The sequence below is a fragment of the Lytechinus variegatus genome, chromosome 4 (genome assembly GCF_018143015.1).
Source record: "Lytechinus variegatus isolate NC3 chromosome 4, Lvar_3.0, whole genome shotgun sequence".
In the NCBI taxonomy this organism is placed as follows: Eukaryota; Metazoa; Echinodermata; class Echinoidea; order Temnopleuroida; family Toxopneustidae; genus Lytechinus; species Lytechinus variegatus.
In genome coordinates this window covers 46,476,240-46,501,453 of record NC_054743.1, presented here as the reverse complement: position 1 = coordinate 46,501,453, position 25,214 = coordinate 46,476,240, and the positions used below count along the sequence as shown (strand labels likewise).

General features: G+C 35.8%; 1 long non-coding RNA gene and 1 pseudogene across 1 annotated transcript; one reads left to right on the top strand and one right to left on the bottom strand.

The window, feature by feature from the left end:
• Nucleotides 1–1,514: 1,514 nt before the first annotated feature.
• On the bottom strand, nucleotides 1,515–4,828 carry LOC121412722. Its single transcript, XR_005969657.1, has 3 exons — nucleotides 4,788–4,828; nucleotides 2,064–2,183; nucleotides 1,515–1,529 (listed from the first exon to the last, which is right to left on the bottom strand). It is a non-coding gene; the product is annotated as an uncharacterized LOC121412722 (long non-coding RNA).
• A 12,198-nt stretch (nucleotides 4,829–17,026) lies between these two features.
• Nucleotides 17,027–20,189, top strand: LOC121413033 (annotated as a pseudogene).
• The last annotated feature ends 5,025 nt before the right edge of the window (nucleotides 20,190–25,214 follow it).

Sequence of the window (25,214 nt, the reverse complement as noted above, 5' to 3'; positions counted from 1 at the left end):
TCATAAATACAATAATGATACATTAATAAATAAATAATATATCACACATAGAAAAAAAATATAAGGAAAATAAGGAAAGAAAATTATTCAATTTGGAAAACTAAAAAACAGAAGAAAAATAGAGACCTTTTTTGCAAAATATATAGAAAATAATATATACAAGATACCCACTTATTTCTTTTCTGTCTATTTTTGTTGTGTTATATTGTCTTACACAGTAAATCAGTAGTCAATCGTAATTTTTACAACCGAGCTTGGACAAAATTTAAATTCATATAATACAAAAAATATATAAATTGTGATCTTGTATATTCATGAGGACTTGCAGAGAACAGTTTTAGCAAAAAATAACAACTTTAATTCGTCAAAACTTTGTTAATCCTAAACAAATTTGGATGAGATTTTCAGTGTTTTTTGTTTGTCTGATGTACACTTTGAATTATATCACATAGCTTTCAGTCTCGAGTACCTCTAGCCCTTCAATCAAATTGGTTGGACGACCGGTTACACTTTACATATAACATAGTTATAAGGAGAATGAAGGGGACCATAGAAAGAAAGCATGAGAAAAGGGGAGATTTTGGTAGGGAGAGAATGAATCAGAAAGGATCATGCTGAAAATTTCATTAAAATCTGATAATAACAAAGTTATTGAATTTGAAATTTAACAACATTTTGGTAAAAAATTAACCCAATGTACACACGATCGTCAGGAATATTTGTTAGGCTTATTCTATAAAATGAAATAATTATTTCATATTTTCATACATGTGTGTATGATATGTCCCAAGTATCATATCATTATTTCCAGCAATGCATATCTTCACATTAAAGGTCTAGTCCACCACAGAAAAGATTGTTTTGAATCAACAGAGAAAATCAGGCAAGCATCATGCAAAATATTTCATCTAAATCGGATGCAAAATAAGACCCTCACTTTTTGTTTTGGTTTTCATTGTTTGAATTGTACAATATTTCAATTTTTTTACAGATTTGACAATAAAAAATAAAACTTTATTTCATAGGACAATGAGGAGAAAATTATAATATTTCATATTTAAAAAACAAAGAAAAGTGAATGAGTGATGTCATCAGTTCCCTCATTTGCACACCGACCTGGATGTGCATGTAACTATTAAGTGAAATTGAGCGAAACTTAAAAATGTCATACCTTTCTTATTTTTCATCCGATTTTTATGTTTGATTTTTCTCTTTTTAATCAAATCAACTTTTTTGTTAGGGTGAACATGTCTTTGAAATAAATTTTCACTCCATTTTTTATAGTTCTCGGAGGACAAAATGTAAATTAGCGCGACTTCTTGTAATAAAATACAAAAGAACAAGTGGGGATATGACATCAGCTGGGAACGTCGTGGTCTAGTGGTTCTGACTCTCACCTTTCAAACAGAGGGTCGTGAATTTGAGTCCTAGCCATGGTGTGTTTTCCTTCAGCCCGAATTTCATCCACACTGTGCATCACTAGACCCAGATGAAGTGAATGGGTACCCGGCAGGATTAATTCCTTGAAGCTGTAATAAGAAATATTGGATGAAAACAATGCAAAGGACAGTATATTAGCTAAGGGTTCAAAATATGAATGCTTGTCATGTGTGTAAAAGCTTTAGAAGTTCATATATTTTTTTATATATTGAGAAATTTGCAGTATACTCTACCATTCAATTGAATGATACCAATTAACAAATATCAACAAAACATTTTGTAAAATATGATAAATAAATTTATGTTTAACCATAGATGGGTAGACAATAACCTATTTTATAATGGGAGGTTGCCCCAATGATGACAAATACCACAACAAATGAATACCTGGGGAAAAAGTGTCCACCCTTCCCCCCTCAGCCAACATACTGATTTTTTTCTGGGGGGGGGGGTCAGAAAAGACGTGTGCTCCTCTAAATAGGGATGACATTTGTCCTTTCTAAGGATTTTTTACCATTCCTGACAAGGTTTTTTTTCAGCTATGCCACTGCAGGAATACAATCTGTTTTATCTCATGAAGCTTTGCATTTTTTTTCTACTGAAGAAAATTCTTACACACCTACCTTTCATAAACTCCAATTGTTTCTTGTACACGGTACGTTTTCTGTGTTCAACACCCGTCGTGTCATTCCAAGATAAGGCTGGATCATCTACCTTATCATCCAGTGTATCCGTCGTCCAAACTTTGAAAATGAAATAAAATCAATTTAAGTGTTGTAAAATCTGCATGTATGTGCAGATACAAACAAAAATAGAATACTAATATAGTAATAGAAAAATAATGATCTTAGAACTTTAATGTTAAAGATATTTTTCATGGACCTCTGATTACCAGCCCAGAATTTAGGATAAAAATAAGGAAATGTGATAGTATTTCAGCGTAGTTCAGACAAGGCTGTATTATAACTGTGCATGCTTTATACTAGTAATAGCTATGTCATCTGAAATCAAATTTCTAGAGCAGCAATTTTCAAGAGGGTAATCGATGACATAAATTCCATTTTTCTGGTATTGACAATCGCAGAAGCAGATCCAAGTGGGCACATTTGACCTGTGCCCCCACCTTGAGAGCAATAGTTGATGTGTTTGATAAAAATGTGGCTTTCTTACACAAGTGTTCCCCCCCCCTTCGAAAGTTACAGCAAATATTTATATTAAAAATATTGTCTCATACAAGAGGATCTCCTTTTTGGTTTGCTTGTTATTTAAAGTTTCCTTGGGAAAATGTGCCCCACTACCCCCTTTGAGAAATCATGGATCCGTTCATGGACAATCATATGCCAGTGGATGAACTCCAGACATTTTTTAGGCAAGTTTTGATCAGTAAATAAATAAAAACAGATAAAATGTGATCACAGGACAAACTTAACTTTAAAAGAGGATAAAATTTACTTTAAAAATTGATATGCCTAGCCCCATGAAAGGATCTAAGAATACCCTCCGGCACTAATGCAGTTTCACACCAGCCAACTCACAGTGAACAATTGTGTACAACGGATAGCGGAGCGTGAACGTAGCGGTCGTGTACATTTTTGCTTATTACATGACGTCATCCAGCCACTGCCGAGAACCAATTTATGAATGAAAATATAGTAAGCATGCGCAGTGCAAGCCTTTTGTTTCCCCACACAGAATTCCACCAAAACAAGTGTGCAATTCCCTATCACCTCGTACCAAAATCGACCTAGAATTTCAATTTTCCTATATTTTATATGAATTATGAAAGGTATTCTCGGAGGATCTATTTTCTCACCGATACCGCACAGGTAAGCGAATTTTGAATACTTCTTGCTTTTCCGTCAAAATCTTACGAATTAGCGTCTATATGTCATCGTGTTCCTTGGAATTTGTAGAGTCTATCGCAACGTGCACAAAGTCAATTGGCTTCCGGGTTTTGGAGCGTCGCGTGAATATGCATGAAATTGTAGTTTCGATAATTTTCGATCGATACCGGAGCGATCCGATCACGAACCAAGACCATTTACCGTGTACACAACATGACCGGATATCGTTATCGATACTTCCGCACACAGTCCAAAGGAATTATTTTTGGGACCACGTGGTCATGACGTGATCTGCGCTATTGACCAATCAGCGGTCTTCGAATCGCTGTGCGGAGACGATCTATCCGTTGTACACAGTCTATGGACAATTGTTCGTTGTGCATGCAACTTCAAGCAAAACTCCCCACCAGAATTGTCTACACACATTTTGAGATCAATACACAATATGCCCACCATTTTTCAAAATATTGCGGATCGCTTGGATTCGCCGTCATGTTGATATGGACCGAAGTTATGCGATCAAAAGATTCGCATGCGGCATGCTGGCAGTTTGTTTGCCACATGTTAGCATGATTTGGTTGCTAACTTCAGTCCATATAAATATTACGGCGAATCCGAGAGATCCGCGAAGTGATGTCTACGGATTAGATCAACGACGTCGAGATCGAAGACTAAATACAGCCATTCCCAATATTTTGAAAAACGGTGGGTATATTAACATCGAAATGTGACTGAGAGACCTGTCATGACATTTGGGAACAAGTTTTGGGGATGAGGTATGCTGGTAATCGGCCGGTGCAAAACTGCATTAGCGCCAGTTTTCTCTGCATATATTTATTGCAGCCTCTGTAGAAAAATTGAATAGGAATCGTTTGTCACTCCGTCCAGTCACAGTTCCACACGAAAAGTGCACATTTTACTATTGAAATAGTATGTGCAATGAGTGGTGTGTACAGTGTAGCAAAGTTATAGACCTGCGTAGCCTTTATCATTTTTTAAACTTTAGGACCCTTACCATGTTTCACCTCCATTTTATCTCATTTACCAACATCTATCAACAACAACAACAACAAATTATAGGCCTACATGTAATTTCAAAGCAATAATTGTCGGCAAGTTTTCAATTTCAGTAAATTAACGTGTGCAGTAACGGTCTATTTATTCACAATTAAAACTTTGACAGTCTTGACATTAGCATTAACAAATCATTCACGAATTCAATGTATTCAGAGATGGTTTTTGTAAAACATTGACAATAAACATCAGGCAATATGAGCGAATTACTATTCAATGCTCGCCGATCTTAACTCTGCCAATACAAAGCATAAACCATAATCACTCCCTATCGTCAAAGCCACGTCCCGGCCCGTCGAGCAGCGGCCAGCGCCAACGGGGCAGTGACGGTGGCAGTGCAGTGGTCGTGCATGTCGTGGCAGTACAACGACATCTAACATTTTGAGACAATTTGAGAAATAAATCAAAGAAAATTGTTATAGAACTTACTGTTATAGCCTTCTACAAATGACTTTGAAGTCGCTGTCCGAATCTGACCCGTGTTCCTTTAGTTTTTGATGAATTATCGACGGACTTATCAACAGCAAAACGGTAGTACCGGTAGATCGAGTTTTCTTTTTCAAATATTGCACTTGGCGGTTAGACGTTCGCGCTTGCGTAGTGCGAGAACAACACGTATAATAGAGCTACCTGGCAAGCAGCCAAGCGGCCCCTCTCGCCAAAGCATATGGGGGGGATAAATTATGACAAAATATGGGGGGAGGGGACTTCTTCGCCAAGATAAATACACATCCCGATATGGGTGGGGGGGGGTGAATTAAAACCAAATCAGGGGTGTCTTCTTTTTCCTCTCGATTGGTTCTGGGTTGGAAACCATGATGGCGTGAGTGCATGCCACTGTTTTCCTTGGATCTTGGAATCTATGAAAAAAGTTTTCGATCCCTTCACTTTTTTTCCTGTTCTCTATGTTATTTTCTTTTTTATTTTCGTTGTCTTTTTTTCTTTTCTGTTAATCTTTCTTTTCTTCTTTGCCTTTTTTCTTTTCTTGTTTTTTCCCCTTTATATATATATATTTTACTCACTCCTCTTCCCTTTTAATTTGCTTTTGTAATGATTGAAATTGAGATTTCATTCAGTAGATTTCTTTTCTGTTACATTGTACTATACCCTGTATGGCGGCAGGGAATTTTGATAGGGGTGAGGGAGCAAGACCATGTGGATAAATCATTTCAATCAAGTAATGCCGGCCTATAGAATAGCTCTCCTCTTTATAAACGCCGTCCACAAGTGGGAAAGAATATTTAGAGCCTAAAATAGAATTAGAATTTTGGAAATATCATTTGTAAAAAAAGGGTGAAATAATTCATGATTGGAAGCAGCTATAATAGCGTACAAATGGGTCAGATGGGGCTTTTGACGTTGCAGACAGACCAAATCAGGGTTTGCGGATGGGAATTTGATAGAGGTTGGGGGACCAAGACAACCAACAGTGAATTCATTTTTAGCAAAATATGGGGCATTGCAAGAAACTTGCAATCGAAGCAATCGAACGCAAATCAATTTCAGACTCCAAAATCATGAGAGTCATACTTTTCATTGCAAACTTGCAACTGATCCATAAAAAAATCCAAATTGATATGTTCTAGATAAACTTAATGTATCATCACCTGTAAATTTGCATCTGATCGAATTTTGGGATTGATTGCAAATATCTTCTTGGAACACTAAATATATAGTTCTTTTTATAAAAAGCGGCCATAAACAAGCAAAATGATTATAAAAATAGAATAAAACTTATTAATTAAAAATTAAAACCCTTTTTATCAAAAAAGATTTCATTGACCGATTGATTTTATTTTTGCATGCACCCATTGCATCAGATTTAAATTTATGTACAATAGTAAAATATAACAAATTTATAATATTGTATCATAACCACTGGATCAATAATATTTAAACACATATAGACCTTTTACTTAATAAGGACAAAGACAATTTAAAAGAATGCAAGAGACCATGTTTACAATCATGAGCGATTACACTTGATTTGGGGAAGCTGCTCGCATAAAAGTCACAGGTCAAATATTTAATTAACTCTAAATACCTTTTAATCTTTGATATATTTTCTTTAAATCTTCGGAATTATGTTAATGGGTAATGCAACTGGGCATATCATTCAGCATTAACACAAATGGCATTCATTAGGCAAACACCACTAAGCCACTATAGCTTTACAATTATCCAACATGATTATATTATATACCACTAGGCACATACTACTAAGACACCATATTGATACCAATCATACCATTATAGAGGCACATACTACTGAGACACCATTAAATACCACTGAGACACCATTGTATACCACTGAGACACCATTGGGTATATAATGGTATACCATGCAGTCATACCATTAGAGGCACATACTACTCAGCACCATTTGACACCACTGAGACACCATTGGGTATATGGTATACAATTCATCATACCAGTCATACCATTATAGAGACACATACTACTGAGACACCATTGAATACCACTGAGACACCATTGTATACCACCAAGACACAATTGGTGCATGGTATACCATTCATTATACCGGTCATACCATTAGAGGCATATACTACTGAGACACTATTGAATACCACTGAGATACCATTGTATACCACTGAGACACCATTGGATGTATGGTATACTATTCATCATACCAATCATACCATTACAAGCACATACCACTGAGACACCATTGAATACCACTGAGACACCATTGTATACCACTGAGACACCATTGGGTATATCATGGTATACCATGCAGTCATACCATCAAAGACACATACTACTGAGCACCATTGAATACCACTGAGACACCATTGTATACCACTGAGACACCATTGGTGCATGGTATACCATCCATTATACCAGTCATACCATTAGAGGCATATACTACTGAGACACCATTGTATACCACTGAGACACCATTGGTGTATGGTATACCATTGATCATACCAATCATACCATTACAGGCACATACTACTGAGACACCATTGAATACCACTGAGACACCATTGTATACCACTGAGACACCATTGGATGTATGGTATACTATTCATCATACCAATCATACCATTACAAGCACATACCACTGAGACACCATTGAATACCACTGAGACACCATTGGGTAAATGGTATACCATTCATCATACCAATCATATCATTAGTCACATACCACTGAAACACCATTCGGTATATGGTATACCATTTACCATTAAATAAACTACCAATTACCATTAAGAACTTACCATTGAAACACCACTTAAATACCATTCGCGTACCATTTACCATTCAGATTACCATTCAACTACCATTCGGCACCATTCAAATACCATTGGCGATTTTTATTTTTTTTACTTACTTCTTCACTACGTGTTACAAAAAGATATTATACATCAGGGGAGCGTTTCATCAATATTTTCATCAGACAAGTTGTCAGATCTGACATCTTTCCATGATTTTGATTGGCTGAGAGGCACAGTTCCTATGGTAACTGTCGGATAAAATGGGACTTGTCAGATAAAACGTCTGACAAGTCCTTTCTTGAAACGCCCCCCAGAACTCAATTTGTACCAAAACGATCTGAGGAACACATGAAAAATCATTAATAGAGCATTAAATAAAATACTGAGCAAACAATACAATCAGCGATAACAACAACTCAATAGCAAAAGAGTTTAATTCATATTTTTCAAAATAATATTGGTAACAATCTGGCAAGCAATTAAGACCCTTTAACTCATAAATCTTTCAACAGTTTTCTTGACAACCCAAATCCAAACTCTACACTTTTTAATCCTACTATCACAAGCGAAATTATTGATATTGTTAATAAGATACAGACCAAGAAAGAGAGCGATGGGCTAACCTCCCGGCCACTCAAGAAAATTATTTCAACTATCGTCAATACTTTGGACTACATTTCTGTGAACACAGGGGAGGTACCTAATCTCATGAAAATAGCCAAAAGTCATCCCCTTTATAAAAAGGTTATAATCAACTTGCTTCTAGGTACCATCCTATCTCATTACGCACCTCGTTGTGACATACTCATCCAAATACGTTCTTTAATAAATATAAAAAAAATCGAACTCGCAATTTGGGTTTCCCGAATAGCACCTCGCATGCAATATTCTGTCTTTTATTAATAAAATCACTTCTTCCATAGATAAAGCTTGTCATAGTATATGTATTTCATCCTGGATTTCTCCAAGGCATTCGATACCATTAACCACGAAAAACTAATTCATAAACTTTCTCTTTGTACTTATCAGGGGTGGGGGGGGGGGGGGTGGAGGCCTTTGAATGGTTCACGAGCTACCTACCAGACATGTTTCAATTTGTGTCAGTTAACAACGTTACCTCTTGAACTCTTTCTATGTCATGTTGAGTATCACAGGGTAGCTTACTTGGTCCTCTTCTTTCTATCATTTATATTAATGCCATTACAAAAGTTCAAATTTACTAATATTGTTTTGACGATTCGAACATTTTATTTCCTCCTGATAACGTAAACCAACCAAATTCATTTTCAGTTCATTTATTCAACCAATCATAAAAACAATCAAGACAAATACAATGTAAAACAATTAAATGAAAAGCTTGGGCCCCTATTCGATGCAGTGCTTGTGAATTGAGGCCCAACATATATACAACACATTAAAATTGATACAATACATAATATACAAAAGGGGCGGGGGGGGAAAAAAAAAGATAAACAAAATGGCTGGAAATCATTCAACACTCTCACACACACACGCCGAACACACCATACAAACACACATCCTAATCATCTGAAAGCAGATCATGCAGAAAGAAAAGTGATAAAGTGAGGTAGAGAAAGGTAGAAAGAGAAAAGGAAAAGGAAGAGAGAGGGAGGAGAGAGAGAGGGGATAAGAAGAGAAAAAAGGAGATGGTTAAAAGGAATGCAACAATACATAAACAACGGGTTAAGTCTCTGAAAAAACCTCTTTTACATAATTCCCTAAACCTTGACAAAGTGGTACTAGACCTGATATCATCTAAACCATTCCATTTGCTTAGTCCTACATACAAAAATGAATTCAATGTTTAGGTAGTGCGTACACGTGGTTTGTGTAATAAAAATCTTTCCCTAGTATTATGCGAATGGATGAGAGAATTATTTACAAACATATTTTTAAAGATTTGAGGAACATACCAATATGAAATTAAACATAAATATGAGTGTGTTTAATGTTACAAGCTCCTGAACTGGAAGAATCTTCAATTGTACAAATAAAGGATTACTATGAGCGTTGTAATCAGAATGAGCAATTATTCGAATTGCTTTCTTTTGAAGAATTTTTAATTTGATGTAATGAGATGAAAATTACCCCAAATGATATTGCAATATGATAAATGTGGTAATATGATTGAATTGTACAATTACAATAATGTCTTAGATGAAACAAAACACCTTAGTTTATATAATATGCCAATACTTCTTGATATTTTTAAAGAGATATTATTAATATGAGTCTTCCAGTTCAGGAACTCATCCACAGTTATATTAAGGAAGGATATCGATGGAACACATTGAAGTGTAGTATTTTCAACAAATATTGCTTCAAGATTTTCGGGGACTCTCCTGTTCTTTGAAAGAAATATGATATACTTAGATTTTTTTATAGTTGAGAAGTAATTTATTGCTCTGAAACCAGGATGTCAGTTTACGTAATTCAAAGTTGGCTGATGATATAAGTGTGTGAATATTTTTGTGAGATAATATGACAACTGTGTCGTCAGCAAAGAGAGAAAAACGAAATAGATTTGAGCATTTTTGTAATATCATTGATATATAACAAGAACAGGAGAGGCCCCAAAACAACCTTGTGGAAACCCACACGTTATTTCTTTTAAGTTTGAAATGACACCATCGACCACCCCCATGCCACATACTGTTTTATGTCCATTAAGTATGATTTAAACCAGTCCAAACATACTCCTTTTATTCCATAATATGACAATTTTCTTAGGAGCATATAGTGGTCGATGGTGTCAAATGCCTTAGAAAGGTCCATAAAAAGCCTAATACAAAAATTACCATTATCCATGTCATTTAAAGAGCAGTTGAGTGACCCTTTCGAAATCCAAATTGTTCATTAATTAATACATCGTACTTTGAAAGATAATTATATAATCTGCTATACATCACTTTTTCCAGTAGTTTGGAAAATATTGACAAAATGGCAATAAGTCTATAGTTATCAGTATTTTGAGCACATTTCTTTTTATATAATGGAATTGTTTTTGCTATTTTTAGTGAATCTGGAACAATACCTGATGAAAATGATTTGTTGAAAATATTACAAAGTGGTTTGACAAAATAAAATATCGACTCTTTTATTACCCTCGGAGCTATATTATCACTGCCGCATGACTTATATGGATTAAATGAATTACATATCTTTATCAATTCATCAGCAGATGTTGGTTTCACAAAAAAGAGGTAATATAATTTGAATTTAAATACTTTTCAAATGAATCAGATCCAGTTGGAATGGAATTTGATATATTCTGGCCAATATTGGCAAAGTAAGAATTAAACCCCTCAACAATTTCCTCACGCGAAGAAAATCGATTATTTGCAGAATACATTTCTTGTGGAATGATATTTCTTTTTTTATTACCAAGTATATTATTAATGTCATTCCAGGTTCTTTTTAAATCACCCTTACATTTCTGGAATATTTCACAGATATATTGGTTTTTAGTATTTCTTATAATAAATGTGAGTTTGTTTTTATACACAGAATACTTTCGCATTAACATCTCACAGTGTTTTTTGTAGATATGCTCTGTACTTCTACAGTGCGTATCAAAAAAGTTTACACTTTGAAAACGCCATGGGAATTGACAAATATACAACATGTGAATAATTTTTTCACATATAATTATGGGTTTGGGTCTCATCTATCCAATGAAAGTAAAAATTTTCACAGAATGTTACACTTCAGTGAGCACTGTCCATTTTTGTAAAGCTCGCAGAAATCTGTTTGCGCAGAAATGCTTGTTTTCACGCTGTGTCAAAGGGAAAAGGAGAAATTAACCTTACCCTGCAAAATATTTCTCGTAAATTTCCCTTGCGCTTTTAGCCAATTGACAAAAAACGTATACATTCAATCATTTTTGTAACAATTTTGCCGCCCAAATTTGAAATTTCAAGACTTAGTAAGCACAACCTTTACCCTTTTTGTGCCAGCTGGATCTGAGGCATTGGCGGCGGAAGAAAAACAAATTATGGGGGTGTCCACCTGAAATTTTGAGATGGACACATGTAAAAATTCGACAAAAAAAGGTAATCAACCTAAATTTTAGGGGGGGGGGGACAACATACGTTTCAATGGGGTCCACGTGAATTTAGGGGGGGGGGGGGACGCAGTGAAAAAACTTGACAAGCTCAAAAAAAAAAGGTTTGCAAAATAAATTTTAGGGGGGGGGGGACCGTCCCCCCACCTAAAATTTAGGGGGGACACGTACGTCCCCCCGCTTCCGCCGCCTATGATCTGAGGACATAACTGAACCTGAACAAAAGTTTATATCAGACATCTCCAGCATTTTTCACTAAGTTTTTATCATTTAAAGTTGGTTTACATTTCATTTAATACTTGTTTCTCCACACTTTTCCCAAGCTTGGCAATGATTAACAAAATGAAAATCAAGCCTAAGCTATTTCATGTTAATCACTGCTCAGTGCAAAGCAAATATCGTCACGTTGGACTAGGTGTGTGGGGGGTGGGGGCGCAATGCACTCTTCGAAGTGTTTGGGCGAGGAAACAAGTTTAAAAGGGTAAAAGATATCTTCAAATCAATTTTACTAACTAATTTCCACGTGTTCTTCATGATTAAGGTCTACTTTTATTCGCATAACTATTTCAAAGTTCTGCGCAAATCATTTTTCATCAACTTTTCAAAAGTAAGTCGTGCTCACTCAAGCGGAAATATTTTTGCAGAGTTATATCGTCATTTGCTTAAATGGATCTGTACAAATGCTGAAATGTGGAAAAATCTTTAGCATATTACAAATATATAATTTTACAGGATTTTTTCTAAGTGTAAACTTTTTTTGATACGCACTGTATACATACGATTTTTCTTTTTTATGGATAATAAGCCATTTGAGATCCATGGTTTTCTTATTTCTCTTTTACGAAGAGTTTGAGTTATTAATGGGAAACAGTCGTCATAAAGTGTGGTATATTTATATAAAAAATAGTCATAGCTAGCATTTGTATTATTACTCATGTAGATTGACGACCAATCAATTTGCAACAACTTCTTTTTTAATTCTTGTATATCCTTAGGATAATTGACCTCTTATACTTAGTATTGGGATTTTGGTTATTAGATACATGTACATGTTTTCCAAGTTTATTTTTTACATTAATTAGACAATATATAGGAAAATATCTGTATAGAGCAAACCACTTTCAAAATTTTCATGAAAAGTATTAATAAAAATATTATCAATAAGTGTACAAGATCTTGATGTAACTCGTGTGAGTTTACTATGACAGGAAAATTGATATGCGTATTTCGAATAAGGTCCAGGTCTTTAGCACATCCATCTTTGTTATTGCACGGTTGTTCGATGATGGAATCAATACAACGAATCGACCATCGCGAGTCCATGCTGAATTGACCTTTTCACTATCTCTGGTCTTTTGCAAGAGTTTGGCATTTTCACTTGTGAGGTCTTCTTGGATCGATTTCCGTAGACCTGCAAGTTTTAAGACTTCTGATCTTTTACGATAAGAAACAAACTTCGCTATGATTGGGCGCACTCGTTTCTTCCTTTTCTAGGGAGTCATGTTGGCTTTGAAGTTAACGCGATGACTTCTTTCCAGCTATCCTTGGTCAATGGCACTCCTAAAGATTCGTTTGCCAGCTGAATAATCTTCATGTCAGTATCCTCATCTGTTGATTCTTCTATACCAAAGAAGCGCAAGCAGTTGCGGCGACTATACTGCTCTTGCCTGTTGGTTTCATGTTGTAGTTTCCGTAATTGGTCGCTTTGTTGATCAAGTTCTGACTTTAGTTGACCAAGTTCAAGTGATTTCTTTCCATTTTGCACCTCCAACTCCAATATCTTTGCCTGTTGTTCTTCAAGCACTGATTGAAATTTGCTGAGTTGAGTATCAACATGGTTTGTAACTAGGTCCAGGAATCGCTTGTCATTTAGAATATCCTTAATGACAGCAGAGATCAGAGAGAGACTGTTGATTCTTTCTTTTCTTTCCCAGCTCTAGTTGTGATTGTGTTATCTGCCATGGTGAATGGATTTAGGTCTAGGCCTATAGTTCACTAGTCTAGAGTGCTGATTAGAAATGGACTATATTATAGGCTTCACCTCAACAATAGCTTGGAATCCAACTCACAATGGGCTAGAGGTACAAAACTTTTACTCACAATGGACTATTGAAGTCAAACAGTATTCAGCTATGTCCAGGGGTATCCAAGGTATGAATGACTTTGAATTGCAAGCAATGAAGCTCAACAACAGAGAAAGGCTGGAATGGGACTAAACCTGCACAACTGCAGAAAAGTTCACTTCATCATGGATTTGTCAGCTTAATTTCAGACTTTCCATTGGCAATTCTTCTATATTTCCATCCTGGCTGGTGCTTGGTAAATGGAATTACAGTTTGTAAGTATTACAACTTGTAAGTATTTTAAACTCAAAACTCATACATGTCAATGAATGGATTAAGGCGAATTAACTAAATATACAAAAGACAAATTTTACGCTTTTTAGTAACAAAATATATACATTACCTCATAATCTCAATTTTTATAACACTGTTTTTGAAAATGTTTAAGAGACATGACTTTTGAGCCTACCATTGTTCTCTTCATTCATTTCTTTACAATATTTAAATAAGAAAAGAATTGCCAAAAAACTGTTGTACATGTAAAGCTTTACAACACACACACACACACACACACACACATATATATATATACATATATATATATACATATATATACGTACAGGTTAACCATTTCATCAAACAATGGCGAAGCAAATATTTATTGTTTATGAAATTACTTGAAAATTACTTGTAAATACCTGATTATTTTTAAATATCTATCCCTGGCCTCCGTTTAGTTCACTCATTCCTTTCTTTTCTCTTTTTCCTCTCTTTCTCCTAATCTTTTTTTTTCTTTTTCTTTTCGCCCGAACCATTTTGACCTTTTCCCGAGATTTTGTCATGATTTTATATTGAAATCTCTGATTGTCCATCCGACAGTACCAGCATTATCCAAAAATATCCTCTTTTTAGCGTTTGATTAACCTCAATCAGTGCGCTAATCACGATTGCTTTATAATACGTTAATTGGCTTCGCCACGTTAATCGAAGTAACGACGATTTTTTTTTTATTAATTATGAAGTCAAATCATCAACAAGATCCTCGTAGGGGGTTTAAAGTAGAAATATATTGAAAATCGTAAAACTGGAGAATCATATATCACAATAAAGGAGAAAATAAGGAGAACACGATGGTGTACATCATTTATCATGGAGACGGATGAAACTCAGTTAATTGATAGTTTAAAGTTCTCTCTCTGAATGCTCCAAACACGCAGAATTACGTCCGCGAAATTGGGGATTTTTTTATGACGTCATTGTCTGTACGAGAGGCGTGATTGGCTCTCCCACGTGAAGCTCCACTTGCATGCAAAACCTGTTGCAAGGGTACATTTTCTCCACATTGTCACTGAATACTTCGATCCCGAAATGATCGAAAGAAAACCCAGAATTTTATCTAGATTTGGATTTTCAAATTGATGATTTTGAGATGAAGAGAATGATGATGAAGTGAAACAACACAGTGACGTAGTTGGAGGTAAATTGGGGGAATTACGCCGATGATGATGATGATGAAAATTCAACTTGCAACACAATCACAAGTAAAGTCATGTACATACCGATTCGCTACCAATTCATGCTGCTATGGAAGTGCTAGCTACACCGCGCGGGCCAAATTGAATTCATGCTGAACATGAATAACCACATCCAGACAGTCTATCATAAGAAGGAAAATGATATAACTATACTTACAAACAAGTGAATAATCCGAACCTGAAGGCAAATCAACTCAACGTATAGTACCAGACGATATGGCATATGCACTGACGATAAACTTCATGTGGCTGGATAGATTGTCACTCGTTCTGTTAGATGTAACTTTTATCTCATTAATTTGACAAAATTACGAAACTCGGGGAATTATTATTCTATATAAAAATATAGTAACATCTCTTATCATTTTTTGAATTATGATAAAACCTGTTTTGAAGGAAAACGTTGAGGTAAATTAAAATTAGATGTAAAAGATCATCCCATCATGCGTAGCATTATGTGATCGTAAACAAACCATCACAACAACACATGCCGTATTGTTTGCTCGCCTTGGCTGAGACTGAGAGAATAGATTTATGCAAACGTACCCACGCAACAGGTTTTGCATGCAAGTGGAGCTTCACGTGGGAGAGCCAATCACGCCTCTCGTACAGACAGTGACGTCATCAAATTCCAGTCAATTCAGAGACCGATGCGAGGCATATTTCGGAGGGGCATTTTAGCGTTTTTTAATCGGCGATTTTCACCTTTTTGTATTATTTTCGGTATTTTTGAATGACCCACTGATGATCCCCACATCATTACCTTTCCATTGATATATAATAAGACCACATTCATAATCAATATATTTCTCCTTTAACACTGACCCGTTATGCGATTCACTAAATCGGGTCTGAACCGTCTGGTCGGTGTAATTGATAAAGGACGATGGCAAATACGTCATGTACAAAGAGAGCAGAAAATGAACAGGGGACCAGGAGAGAGAGAGACAAAGAGGGAGAGAGAACATGTAAACTGTTCAGAAGATAGAGACAGGCTTATTATGATTTACGAGTAATAAATAGAACGGCAATCATGCTTCATTATCGACATGTTCAATTAAGTGTAGACAGCTTAAAGGACAAGTCCACCCTAACACAAACTTGATTTGAATAAAAAGAGAAAAATTCGACAAGCATAACAATTTCATCAAAATCGGATGTTAAATAAGAAAGTAACGACATTTCAAAATTTCGCTTCATTTCACAAAAACAGTTATATGAACGAGCTGCTACATCCAAATAAGAGAGTCGATGATGTCATTCACTCACTATTTCTTTTGTTTTTTATTGTTTGAATTATGAAATATTTTGATTTTCTCGTCATTGTCATGTGAAATGAAGTTTCATTCCTCCCTGAACACGTGGAATTCCATTATTTTAACATTTTGTGATCAGGTCCTAATCGTCAAATTGGTAATAATTGAAATATTGTATAATTCAAACAATAAAAAAACAACAAAAGAAATAGTGAGTGACATCATCAACTCTCTCATTTGGATGTAACTGGCTCGTTCATATAATTATTTTGCTAAAAATAAGCGAAACTTTGAAACATCATAACTTTCTTATTTTACATCCCATTTTGATGAAATCTTCAGCATTGTGCTTGTCTGATTTTTCTTTTTTGATTCAAATCAACATTTTTCTGAGGTGGACTTGACCTTTAACGAAGCAGTGGGTATACAAATCGAGGACGATGTTAGATGCTGCCTGGCGAGGACATATTCACTGAAGTCAAATGGTAAACATGGCTTTACCAAAAAGTAATTGCATGGTTTTATGTGACAACTCTACGGAAGGTGTTTTTGTGCAGGATGCATTGTCCTACACTTTCGCGGCTTTTCTTCCACTCTTCTGTCTTCTCCGCTTCATCTGGTGGTGCTTCGAAAGCTGACCAACATAAGTGCACCTCGTTCTCCTTCCTATCCTTATCCGAATTTGTACGTGAATTGGTTGGGTCCCTTCGGTCCCGGCAGTGGTTCTGAAGGCATTTCATAATAATAGGCATTTGTATAGCGCCATCTATCTAGAGATATTCTATTCCGAGGCGCACAAGAAAAGAAAGAATGAGAAAGTTGGGATGAGTGTCAAAGTGCCAATAACTAATACTGTTAGAAAAGATAAGATTTGAAGGTCTCCAGTGATTGTATAATTCTTAAATTTAACGGCAAATTATTCCAGAGAGAAGGTGCTGAGGCAGAGAAAGCTCGTGCACCATATGCTACACGTGTCTTGGGAGTCTTAAGGAGTTGCTGGTGTGATGATCTCAGGCTTCTAGCTGGTGCATAAGGCGTGACAAGGTCTTGCAGATATTTTGGTGACAGACCATTTAACACTTTCCAATTGAGAAGAAGTATTTTAAATTCTACACGCTTCCGGATTGGCAACCAATGTAACTTTTGGAGAATTGGTGAGATGTGTTGATATTTTGACGTACCAGTTAAAATCCTGGCACCTGTATTCTGAGCATACTGAAGTTTATTAACATTGCGTGAGGTTATATTTATTATATATTATATTATATATTATTATATCTAATCGAGATTGTACAATGAGTGTATAAGCATAGCAGCAGACTTATGGTCAAGGACTTTCCTAATACTGTTAACATTATAAATATATTATAGTATACTGATTTACATATTTTCTTTACATGTGCATCCAGAGACATAATGTTCGTCAAATACGACACCGAGATTTCGAACTGATGACAATGCTTTAATCAAGGAGTCCCCAACCTGTATAGTCCGGTCCTTAATCAAATGACTTTGTGATTAAGAAGTAATAATCAACAAGTCTGTTTTACTTTCATTTAATTTCAACTTATTGTTTAGCATCCATGACCGCATATCATCTATTGTATTTTGTAAACGAAGCCTAGCAGACAACTCACTACCACGGTCATTTGGATCAAACGACATAAACTGTGAATCATCCGCATACGTATGAATGTTTATGCCATGTTTATGCGCAATTTTTGCCAGAGGACTGGAATAGATGGCAATAAACAACGGCCCGAGGACTGAACCTTGGGGCACTCCAAAAGGAAGTTTAACAGGAGATGACATATTTTCACCAATCTTGACAACCTGTGATCTATCATGAAGATAAGATGAAAACCAATCAAGAACAAGTCCTATGCCACACTATTTCAAACGATCCAATTGCAAATCATGGTCAACAGTATCAAATGCTGACGAAAGATCAAGCAGAAGGAGGAAAACAGCCTTCTTGTCATCAACAGCACGAAGAATATCATTCGATACACGAACCAAAGCAGTTTCTAACCCATGACATTTCCTATATGCAGATTAGAAAGGTTCAAACGATTCATTATCCAAGAAATAGTTGGTAAGACGCACAGCGACAACCTTTTCTAATATCCTTGACACAAAACTTTAAATTCGAGACAGGTCTATAGTTTTTGAATTCCTCTGAGTCTAACGATGGATTTTTCAAAAGAGGAGTGACAAGTGCTTGCTTGAAATCGTAAGGAAAATTACCAGTATCAAGAGAAATATTGATAATATTTGTGATTATTGGAAGCAACAGATTCATATGTTTCTTAAGAACCCATGTTGGAACTGGATCTAATGAGAACGATTTAGCAGGATAAGAGGTCACAATATTCTTAACTTCTTTATCAGTTGTCATTTTAAATGTTTTCATTATAGGAGTAGTTGTATGTGAGGAATCACATTCTTTAACACTATGAGATAAGGTACGCTGCATTGAGTCTAAATTATCCCGGATAGTTGATATTTTTTATACAAAGAAATTACTGGAACGTTCTGCTAGGACTAATTGAGATATATGTTCCGGCAAATGGTTTGTTCTTTTGATGAAGAGCACTATCAATAACTATGGTAAACTGTCCGCTATCTTTACAATTGGACAGCGTTCCTTCAAGTACTTTGCTTTGGCATCTTTTATCATATGCCAAACTAAGAGGCGCTGTTTAATAAAATTTTCTCTATTTGTGTCTGTTCTCTCAGCTCGCCAACGACGCTCAGGTCGTTTACGTAAGCGTTTTGCTTCCGATATGTCAGTTGTATACCAGACATTCCTCAGTCAGATTGTTACTTTACTTTTTGTTAATGGAGCATGTTTGTCCATTTCCATATACGGTCGAGGATTCTGAGTGCTCTGCTTTTACCTGATAATCACGAATCTGGGTATATCCATCTTCATTCTTCTCTTCGTCACCTTCGATTGCTTCATTGCTGTGGTATACCCCTTAAGATATGCATCCATGATCACCACGTTCAGGGTCACAGCATTATCTGTCCTTGTTACCGTCGGTTACTACCTAGGAATGCCCATTCTGATGGGAGTAGGGAGTTCTGGAGCTTCATATCGAATTTTACCCAAGCGTTGGCATTTGCTTCGTAAGCTACCGTTCAAAAGGACTCCTAACTTACAGCGTTTACGTATTTTCATACGTCCTTATCTTGTTCGCTATTCTGATGACCATCATGCAAGGCATGGTTGCCAATGTTTCCAGGAAACAGGCACGTCGCATTGCGGAATCCGAAGGTCGGTTCCGGGAAAGCGCCCTCACCGATGTCAAGGACTCAAACCATGGCACTGAGCGCAACGGTGCTCAAGGTCCACTTCACATACCACGTCGCCGTCAACAATCAGAGCTAAAGGGCGTCATCGTCTGTATCGCAGTTTCTGCATCTTTCTTCGTTTCGTGGTTACCGACGGCTGTGTGGCAAATTTACACAATTCAGAAAGGAGGATGTGTAAATCCTGCGATTCTGATCGTCATAACTTCGTTCGCATCTTCGCAATGTTGGATTAATCCCTTTATATACATGATAATGAAGCGGAGCTACAGGGAACAAGTTAACAAGATACTAGATAGGGTGGTCAAGCGACGTCAACAACAACATGATCAATCTTAATTTACATTTCTTAGGAAATGCCAGCTTCCTTCCTAGAGGGATTCAAAGCTGAAAGCATTGTGGAATCTTGCCGCAAAGACTGGCAAGGCAAGGTACTTATTTATACAATATTACTAGTCATGTCAATTCTAACATGCAAAATGCAAAAAGTGTAATAACTTACCCGCCTTCCCCTACCGTATATAAAGGATGGATAAAAAATGGACCAGCAAGGTGCTTGCAAAAGCAACCCCCATCCTCGAAAGAAGTAATGTCACTCCTTTTTTTCCAACTTTCTCTTTGATTCTCTTGACAATATTTAATTTTTGCCTTGAATCAGGGATTTTTCCAACACAACTAAAAATTGGTCGGGTTATTCCCATTTTTAAAGGTGCTGTCCTGAAATACTTACAAGCTTTCACTCAATTTTTTTTTGAGAAATGTATTAAGTTAGATTACTTAAATTTTATCAATGAGTGCAATATTATAAGTCCGAACCAACGTGGATTTCGGTTGGGGTATTCCACATCTTTAGCATGACTTGATTTAAATCAAAGTATTACTTGTGTTATTGAAATGAAAGGTGTATCAATTGGCTTATTTTTGGATTTACAGAAAGCATTTGACACACTTGATCATGAAATACTTATAAAAAATTATTCAAATATGGAATTAGGGGAAAAATGTGGGATCTTTTAAACAATTATTTAACTTATAGACAACAATTTGTAACTTTGAATAGTCAACATTCTAATTATGAGGACTTCAGGTGTGGAGTACTCCCAGGTTCTATCCTCGTTCCCTTGTAATTTACTTTGTATATAAATGATGTGTGCAATGTATCTTTGAAATTCAAATACATTTTATTTGCCGACGATACAAATATTTTGATGTCGCATGATAATATTGATGTTCTGCAAGTGCAATTCAATAATGAATTAAAAAAAGGGTGACTTCCTGGTTGACCATTAATATTTTGTCTGTAAGTATTTCTAAATGTCAGTATACGTTTTTTTTTTAATATGTATTGACAATCTGCAGATGCAATTAGCAAATTTTAGTGTAGCAAAGGCATCACAAGTCAAATTTCTTGGTATTATAATTGATAGTAAATTGCTATGGATTCCTCATATTGATTTGATTTGTAATGGAATTTCCAAAATCACTGGCATTTTGTAGAGATTGCGCAAATTTCTAATTAATTGAATTGAATTATTTTTTACGAAATATTTATCACGCACTTGTTGCACCTTTTTTAAGTTATGGTATTCTTGCCTGGGGCAGTCCTTCTTATTCACTCCTGAATAGAATTTTTAAACTTGAACAAAATGCAATAAGAATTGTTAACCATTTGTATTTTATGCTCATACAGAACAAATTTTTAAGTCTCAAAGGATTTTTGTTTTACTTTTATAATTATGAAACTGCAATTTTAATGTATATGTGTCATAATCTTTTACCTTAGTCAATATGTGATTATTTTGTTTTAAATTGTAATGTACATTATACAACCAGGGGCAAGAATGTTTTTCATATTCCTAAAGCAAGAACAACATTATATCAAAACTCAATATTTCACAGGGGACCATTAATTTGGAATACTTTATCGAAGGAATTCAAGTATAGTTGCTCTCTTAAAAAATGTTTTTAGGAGAAATTGTAAATACTAAATCATCACTACTTATTCACTTTTTACGTAATTATTATTCTGATTGTTTGTTTGGGTTCGTTAGGTAATTCTTTCCCCTTTCCTACTTTAATTGTTCAAATAATGTATTATTTTATTTGGGTCGGTCGTACATAAGGTTAACTTCTTTTTGGCTGTTACCCTTTCAGTATTATACTTCATTTTTGTCTATGTCTGATTTATTTCATGTTTGTACTATGCATATTCTTTTTATACTGAGAAAAATAGATTTAATTGAATTGAACAAGCGAAAAAAAAAGAAGATGAAAACAAGAAACATCACTTTGATGCCCCAGAGTAAGACCAATTTTTAACCACTCTTTCTATTGCCTTTTCCTTTTCATCATCGTGACTCGACCTCTCAGGTACGAGCAAATCGTAAGTAAAACCCGTTTGGGTATTGTCACAGCATCAACTCTGGGTAAGATTATTTTCGAGGGCCCCTTGTCGATGTTGTTTTCATCCAGGAAGCCTAATATCACCTTTGATCTGTACATGGGAGCGTGTGATTGGGCGCCATCAAAGTATGGCGGCAACGTGTCAAATGATCTGATAGTCACGTCCTGTTGGTTGGCCTTCTTCCTTGTGACGATTATCTGCGTACACTCACATATTGCCTGCATCACGCGGCGTCACTCGAAGACCATCAACAACATGGCTTCCCCGGCAACAGTCACATCTAACTTGATGACGAGAGTAACGCAGAACAGATCTTCAGGTACGTCAGACCTAACGATGACGTCACTGGACCAGCCGAATGTGCTTACCTCTCAGGCAAACCATTTCCAAGAGGGCACGTCAGTCAATACCTCAAGCAAAAGTTTTCAGACGGACCAACAAAACGCATCCACCCAGCCATCACCTTTGGTCGGTGTCTCTGACCAGCGTTCTCTCTTAACTATATTGTCACCAGGCCTGGAGTTCTCCAATCCCCAACCAAATGAAATCTTCCGAAAGCAGACATCGAACCATTCCAAGGAAACGTGAACATGGTGAAGACAGTTCCTCAGCGTCAACACACGGAGTGGAAGGCAGTCAAACTGACTTATCTGTTGTCAGGCGCGTTCTTTCTCGGATTCTTACCTGAAGCCTTCTACAAAGCCAAGCAAATAACCGGATACCTCTTAAAAAACGGAAACGAGCAAACTTCACGAAATTTGGTAAAATATGGAACCCATCAATTTCACAGATAGTGATTATTTTTGCGGACATAATTTGGATTACGAAAAATGGATTGAAATTAAAGGAAAACCCAATACACACAAAAAAGTAAAAAAAAAAAATACCGTACATCAGGAGATCATCTACGGTTAGAAGTGTTTAACATACGTTTATTGGTGTAATGATGGATTGTATACGTTTGTTTAAAGATTTTCTCACTATTTACAACTATTTTATCTTATTTTTTTCACTAAACGATGCAAAGAAACACGGAATAATGAATGTTTAGATTACCAAACTCAGGACTACAAAATTTGTACTTAAGAAAACGGTCAACCAATTGCTTATAAAGCTAAACAAATTGAGAGCTTTGGTCATCCAAAAGTTACATCACAATAACATGTTTAGTCAGCTATCATTTGGGAACATTTTTTGCTGTCTGAAATATGCAGGTTCAAGGTCAGAGTTCAAACAAGGTGTGTCACGCGTGTGACTTCACACAGGAGCACGATTTTTTGAAAGTTTAATTTCGTTTTGAAATTCCTGTTCTTGCTGCTTATGGGGTTTGCATCATATATATGTGATTAAGGAATGCCACTGAATATGAATAATCACTCTATTTAGTTTTATAATCTTTAATTTCATATCATGATACCAGGTCACGTGTATGGCATTTGAGTTAGTCAAGTGTGTAACATACAGGTACAACGAAGGTTAAGTTTTTGGAATGCCATCATAACTAAAAGTATCTAGATCTAGATGAAACACGTATCAAGTGATCGTCAAGGGTATATCGGTGTATCTCTGAACACCCTGCGTGAGTTAATGGTCAAAAGTTCATTTGATGTCAATAAACTTTGGCAATGTCGGGGGTAATTGTAAAATTGTCATTATAACTGTGACAGTTTAGGGATCAAATGTTTTGATAAACGAAACCATAACAAGACAAGGAAGTTGAAGCCAAGACCAAACGAAGTTACCCTACCTGTAACTTAGAGTATGTATTTGCACAGAAATCGAGAGTGGAACAGGAAAAATGAACGTGATCTTAACCAGTTAACTATGACAAGTATTGCAAATGTTTTTCAGGAAGTAATCTATCCTACTATTGAAATTTTAAGGTTTGAAATCAGTGAAAGAAACTCTCATACTAAGCAGACAATGAAACAAATAAAATATGAATATATCCAAATTGCGTTCGAAAACTCAACGCAATATTTGGAAGTACAGACCGATTCACGCTGGGCCCATTTTCTTATTAATGCTTCACGGGAATGTGAAAGTACCGGTATGCCAATGTCCAGGTGCATCAAGGGTTTTCTCTGTGGGGGGGGGGTTAGACCTAAATATTCGTTGAGAAATTTTGTGATTATTCGATCCCTATAAAAGATTTGAAACGAAATAAATGACAGAATAATAAATGTATTTACTCCTTACTGAATGTGATTTGTTCAATAAAATGCAATACAACGCGTACTCCCGTCATTGTCCTGATGTCTAAAAGTATTTTCAGCTTACAAAATGATTTTTTTTTTCTGAAAATGTAAAGTGATAATCGCAGACTTTAAATAAACGGAGCAATAAATGTACTTCAAAGCTTCTGAGTAGGGAGTCTTATCTTATGTTTACTAATTCTCAGTACACGCCCATAACGTATCTTAAAAGATAATAATATTGGCGGGTTTGTAAACGGTTCATTTTCCTCTATTGCTCGCTCGTGGACCTTTTTAGGCAAGTAAATTGCAGGTATTCTTAGCGGGTTATCATGGTTATTTTCATCTACTGTTCCCCCTTGGAATTCTCTGTACTTTCGATCATGAAAACCTGGAACTCATAAAGACTCTAGTGAAGACCCTAATTTTTCACCAAACATTCTAACAGTAATTGAGTTTCAGACTTTTCAGACAGATATATTTCACGCATTTAGGCATAAAAACCGCGATTGTGATTTATGCCACAGGCCGTCTCGGAGTCAGGTGAGTCTCCTCCATATTCTCAGTTTTCACGAGATTGCCATTTATTTAGTTGATAATATCCAGGGAATGTACATCATTTAAAAGTATTATGTTACAATGGAGGCTAACCATTTCGTCAAGTGATATAAGGAATAGGGAGTTGTTGTTTTAAAAAAACAAGGTTTAAGAGAATGTGAATTGTGTATGTTTTCAGAAAGATTCTTCCAGAAAATTGAGTCATTG